General features: G+C 41.6%; 1 pseudogene; it reads left to right on the top strand.

Moving 5' to 3' along the window:
• Window positions 1-4,998: 4,998 nt before the first annotated feature.
• On the top strand, window positions 4,999-5,900 carry LOC120877519 (annotated as a pseudogene).
• The last annotated feature ends 656 nt before the right edge of the window (window positions 5,901-6,556 follow it).

Below are 6,556 nucleotides of genomic sequence, written 5' to 3'. Positions count from 1 at the left end.
GCCTGTTGATGAAGGTGAAAGAGGAGAGTGAAAAAGCTGGCTTAAAACTCAACATTCAAACGTCAAAGATCATGGCATCCAGTCTCATCACTTCATGGCAAATAGATGGAGAAACAGTGGAAACAATGAGAAACTTGGGCTCCAAAATCACTGCAGATGGTGATTGTAGCCATGAAATTAAAAGATGCTTATTCCTTGGAAGAAAAGCTAGTACAAACCCAGATGGTGTAATAAAAAGCAGATATTACTTTGCCAACAAAGGTCCATCTAGTCAAAGCTATGGTTTTGGCCAGTCATGTAAGGATGAGTGTTGGACCATAAAGAAAGCTGAGCACCAAAGAATTGATGCTTTTGAACTGTGATGTTGGAGAAGACTCTTGATAGTCCCTTGGACTGCAAGGAAATCAAACCAGTCAATCCTAAAGGAAAAAAATCCGTCCTGAATATTCATTGGAAGGACTGATGCTGAAGCTAAGGCTCCAATACTTTGGCCACCTAATGCAAAGACCTGACTCATTACAAAAGACCCTGATACTGGGAAAGATTGATGGCAGGAGAAGGGGATAATAGAGGATGAGATGGATGGCATCACTGATTCAATGTACATGAGTTTGAGCAAACTCCAAGAGTTGAAGAACAAGGAAGCCTGGGGTGCTGCAGTACATGGGGTCACAAAGAGTCAGACATGACTGAATGACTGAAAAACAAATGTCAAATGAAAAGTGCTTTGGAGCTCAGGGAGATAGTTTTCTAGGGAAAAGGGAGAAGTTAAAGAAATTATTGATTGGTTACAGCAAAAAGCTTATTTGGCTGTTTATAATTGGTGTCCTTAGTGTTTTGATTTCATTACCTTGAGGCATTTATAGGCTTAGATTTTGGTTTGCTTAAACAGCCCACTAAGGCATTACAGCCACGTCAGTCTAATGGCCTCCATGTTTAATTAATTAAACAATTCTTCCCTTTTGATCATCCTCTGATACATGAGATATTGACCAAAAATGTAGTGTTAGTGTCACTCTCAGTCACCATCAGATCTAAGCTGCTGCTCTTGTCTCTTTGTGAAACTCATAGGTTATGGTGTCAGATCTGTGGAAGAGATTGTTTCTGCTGTTCATCTTGATGGTTCTCAAGCATACTGAGAGCATCTAATGAACTACTGGTGACTGTGGACATTCATTTAAGCCTTTTGGGAGAACATAGTGCACCAGGGACACTTCAAGGATAGCTATTAGGAGGATAATACCAAGACGCTGATGTATACTCCTTAGACAGAGCCCCCATGAACCAAACCAGTTGTTAGCAATTAAATTAAGGAATGTACCTGAAGGGGCAACAGCCTGTTTTAGTCAAGCTGTTTATTTATTTCCTCTATTTTCTACAATACCAGAGGTGTTGATCCAGGTAGAGCAGAAGATATTTGCTATGGCACAGACTGTTCTTTGTTCAGCCAAAAGCAATTCTATTACCTAAAACCACTTTAGCAAGAAAATATAGGCACTTTTGTTGTGCCACTATGGGCTTAGCAGTAGATTCAGCAATAGTTGCCAAATTTAAGGAGCTCTGTTTTCTCATGCATTAACAGAGAGAAAAACTAAGTTGTGAAAAGGCAAAAGGAATCAAGCTTTTATATTGAGTGAGGATCTTGACCTCTGAATTTTGGGAGAGTTGTCTACCTCAGGATGCCATCTGCTTCTGGGGAGGAACTTCCCAAGAAAATTTTAATTTTAGATCTCCAGCTAGTGTGCAGTCCAAGAGTCTAGAGAGCCCATTTTAATTGGGGGATGTGGACCCAAAGTTCAAGTTCTTGAAGTTTGGCTGCTTTCTGGGTTATTAGGTATATCTGGTATTATCCTGCCAAAGAGGTTCAAGGGCAGTCTTTGTTCATAAGGATATCAACTCAGAAAGGGTGGGAGAGAACTGGAAATGTTAGTCTGGAGACTTGTAGCCAGATATTTGAGGATACTGGAAGAATCAAGAACTAGTTTGGTTTATAGATATATAACAAAACCTCAAAGACAATAAATGGAACTAGAATCTGATATCCACAAAATTGTATTATAATTTTCTACTGAAATATAATTTTTTCCCTCACAATCACCCTCAAGCCTGTAACAGAGAAAATATGAGCTTATCTGACTTTTAGTGAATCTAGGTAGAATCAAAGTATCATATTCAGTGCTTATAACTCTAAAGACATGCGTACTGTAATTAAGCCAACAAAATTTAGCTTTTATCTTAGATGATATGAACTTGAAAAACGTTTGGGTTAGTTTCTATATTTCTGAGAGAACACGATTAATTTAAAATTTTGTCTTCAAGTAAATTAAATAGAACTCTTGACAAATTAGTTTTGGCAATATCATCCGGAGGCAGAAAAATTTCACACAACTATAACATACATACAAAGGCATATAAACACATTGATTTTATGATTTTTGCTTTAAAATGTTATCCATGAGGTGCAACAGTGCAAACTGTGGTTTATAAAAGAATGGCTGGTTGTATTTCTGGCAGAAAGAATAAGTTAAGATTACATGTCAGATGGCTAAAGCTTTTATTAATATTTGTGAAAAAGGCTTGAGACTTTTCATTTACCTTGTTTCCAAATAGTTTATTTTTTCTCTGATAAAAATTCTTTCATAAATTTGCATTTCAAGAGATGGAGCTGGGTTCCTAAGGAAGACCAGGTAGAATATTTACATCTCAAAGGACAGAGAAAGACTGTAAGTTTCTCCAAAAGGACTTTTGTTTCCAAAATTCAGATGTTTTACAACATCTACAAGCCTTTTGAGATAGATAGGGAAGTTGGGGGGGATTGGTAAAAAGATAGGTAGGCTTTGAATTGTTGCTAGAGCTGCATTTTTGTTCTGGTAAAGACTCAATTGTAAGACAAGTACAACTGTTTTAATTCCTCAAAGAATTGGGTTGTAACCTAAATAATTTCACGATTCTGACCCCACCATCCAATCTTGCATTATTCTCAATTTCCTCTTTCATTTCCGGGAGAAGATTTCCAACAAACATGGAAATCACAAAATTCCTACATTCTATATCTAGAGCCATATTTCTTTGGAATGTTTAGTAATCCTTCCACAATGGCTTCAGAATGGTTTTTTTTTCCCTCTGGGTGCATAGTTTCATTTTAGCTTAGTTCAGTTCAGTTCAGTCGCTCAGTTGTGTCTGACTCTTTGTGACCCCATGGACTGCAGCACGCCAGGCCTCCCTGTCCATCAATAACTCCCAGAGTTTACTCAAACTCATGTCCATTGAGTCAGTGATGCCATCCAACCATCTCATCCTCTGTCACCCCCTTCTCTTCCTCCAACAACACAGGTCAAAAGCATCAATTCTCCGAGACTCAGCTCTCTTTATAGTCCAACTCTCACATCCATACATGACTACTGGAAAAACCATAGCCTTGACTAGATGGGCCTTTGTTGGCAAAGTAATGGCTCTGCTTTTTAGCTTAGTAGACAAGGTCTAAAAAACAGTTCTTATCAGACTCTGAATGTCAGCTTTCAATTAGGTCAATTTCTGATCAGAGAACTACTTTAAAAAATAATCCTCTTAAATATATTGTCTCACATTTAACCTGAGACAGAGAGTAAATATTCTTGACAGGGGTTCCCCAGGTGACTCAGTGGTAAAGAATTCACCTGCCAATGCAGGAGACACAAGAAATGCAGATTCAACCCCTAGGTTGGGAAGATCCCCTGGAGGAGGAAAAGACAACCCACTCCAGTATTCTAGTCTGGAAAATCCCATGGACTGAGGAGCCTGGTGGGCTACCATCTGTGGAGTCACAAAGAGACACAACTGAGCGACTAGGCACAGCACAGCTCAACACAGCACGTGGACACAAGAGGGGTCTCCAATGAAATGCAATCGTTACTCCCCTTCCGAGATCTAGAGCCACTCCCAAAGATAACTGAAAGAATGACTTAGACAATTCCCTTGAGAGCTGGGAATAGTTGGTAGGACCCTAGCTGCAAATGGAGTACAACCCAAATTTGTATCTGGCCATATTTTGGGGCCCTACAACCTGATGGTAGCCAGGCCAACCTCTCAGGATACACAGTGGAACAGGAAGGCAATAGCTGCCCCTGGGAGAGGAAAGGTCAAGAATCAATATTTTTCCTTGCCAATCTTAATTTGGGGAAAAAGGAACTATGTAAAATTTTAGCTTCTTCTTTTGTTGACTTAAAAAATAGTCACAATCTAAAAGTTGAGTCAGTAAAGTCAAGTAGAAGCATGCAAGTAAATTCACAGGCACAGAGGATCCATGTTTAAAACAGTTAAGGTAGCTATGATGCAACACCAACAATCTGAATGGCCCTGACACACTCAAAATATAATCTTAATTAGTCAATGAAATCCTAAAGCAAACTCTTGCTAGTCTTGGTATACTGCTAAACACTAAAGTAGCAAGCTTTTTCCATGGTTTTAGCTTAGTTCAAAGAACTTTTACACTGTTAAGTAAGAAAAAAATTAAAGTATTGCCCCTTTTAAAATTTATGTAGACATTTAATTAGGTTTATTTACAGAGCAGGAATTTTTTTCAGTCTCCAATGATGCCTAGATAACATCATTAGGCAAGAATGCCAGTTTAAAAGAAATCTATGCCATGTGTATGCGTTCTCAGTCTTGTCTGACTCTTGGTGATCCCATACTGTCTGTGGAATTTTCCAGGCAAGAATACTGCAGTGGGTTGCCAGTTCCTCCTCCAAAAGTTGAGAGTTATGTTTTATTTGGTGGGAAGTTTTAGGATTTCAAGCCTGGGAAACAGCATCTCAAGTATCCCTGAGAGAACTGCTCTGAGGAGAGGCAGGGGAGGAGCCAGAATATATAGAAGTTTTGCACAAATGGCAGGTAATCTGAACATCAAAATATTATTGTTCTGCCCATAGCCAAAATGACATCAGCTCAGAAGTTGCCTAAATTCTAAAAGTTGTGGAAGCTGGTCTGGAAGCTGCTGAAAGAGAGCAGTGAGGAAGGAGTATGGTAGATATCATTGAAAGACTCTGGGAGGATGGGATCCAAAAGCACATGATACAGGAGGGCCAAGGAAAGCTCCCTGACTTTCAGGATGAAACTAAAGTCATGTTCCACTACCAGACTCTTTACAATGGCAAGAACACCATGCTGAATGACAGCCGGCCATGCGGCAAACCATGGACCTCATCATTGGCAAGAAGTTTAAGCTGCCCCTGTGGGAGCCCATCCTGCATATCATGTGGGAGGGGGAGATTGCTCAGTTCTGCTGTGATGTCAAGCATGTGGTCCTATATCTGCTATTGGCCAAGAGTTTACTCAACATCGCAGCCAGCAAGGACCTCCTGGAGGGCATCACTCAGATGCAGGAGCACAATTCCCTGGGCCACGCTGATCTGGATACCCTGCAGCAGAAGGCCCAGCCTCTCATCTTTGACATCGAGATGCTTAGGTGGAGAATCCTGGCACATATCAGCAGGACCCATGGGCAATGACAGTTGAGGAGAAGGCAAAGCAATGCCAGTCATCCCCCAGGAGGGCAACTGGTTGTACCTTGAAGGTCATGTGAAGGAGGCTGCTGTCAAGTACTAATAGGCCATCGCCTGTGTCAAGAACCTTCAGATGAAAGAACAGCCTGAGTCCCCTGACAGAATCCAGTTGGATCAGCTGATCACACTGCTGTTGCTCAACTACTGTTAGTGCAAGCTGATGGTGGAAGAGTATCAGAAGTGCTAGACCACTGCTCCTCCATCCTCAATAAGTATGATGGCAATGTCAAGGCCTACTTCAAGTACAGCAAGGTACATGCAGCAGTGTGGAACACTCAAGAGGCCCAGGCTGACTTTGCCAACATGCTGGAGCTGAGACCCACCCTGGCGACAATGGTGAGCCCTGAGCTGTGGATCTAGGTGCAGATCTAGCTGTGAGCTGTGCCTCTAAGAGCAGATCCCTCAGAAAGATAAGGAGGATAAGGCCTGCTTCTGGTGCATCTTCTACCACTGACAGGGCCCTGCTGGTGTGGTCATCCTGTCTGGCCTGCTGCTGCTGCTGATAGCCCCCCCACCCCCACTAACTCATGCTTCTCTGTATACGTGCTAAGTCACTTCAGGCATGTCTGACTCTTTGCCACCCCATGAACTGTAGCCCACTAGGCATCTATGTCCATGGGACCCTCCAGGCAAGAATGCTGGAGTGGGTTGCTGTTCCCTCTCTAGGGGATTTTCCTGACCCAAGGGTTGAACCTGGATCTCATGTCTCCTGCAGTGGTAGATGGGTTCTTTACCACTAGTGCTAGCTTAACTCCACTTACTCTAGCTCTTCTCTGTATATAAAGGCCTTATTTATCTCTTTAAAAAATTATTATTAAAGAAAACCAGATATCCCAAGCTAAGGAACTTAGTGCTCATCTATGTATGGGAAGCTGCAAGAATCTGGCTCACTGCAATCATTCCTTTCATAGTCACCTCACCTGGTACCCTATACTTTTCACATCCTGAGCTCCTTCGGAGCTTACTATAGGGAGTGGCTACAATCTGGTGGCTAGTAGGTATTCTTCCTGAGTGCC

Source organism: Oryx dammah, unplaced genomic scaffold, assembly GCF_014754425.2.
Source record: "Oryx dammah isolate SB20612 unplaced genomic scaffold, SCBI_Odam_1.1 HiC_scaffold_18, whole genome shotgun sequence".
Classification (NCBI taxonomy): Eukaryota; Metazoa; Chordata; class Mammalia; order Artiodactyla; family Bovidae; genus Oryx; species Oryx dammah.
This window is presented reverse-complemented; position numbering and strand designations above follow the sequence as displayed.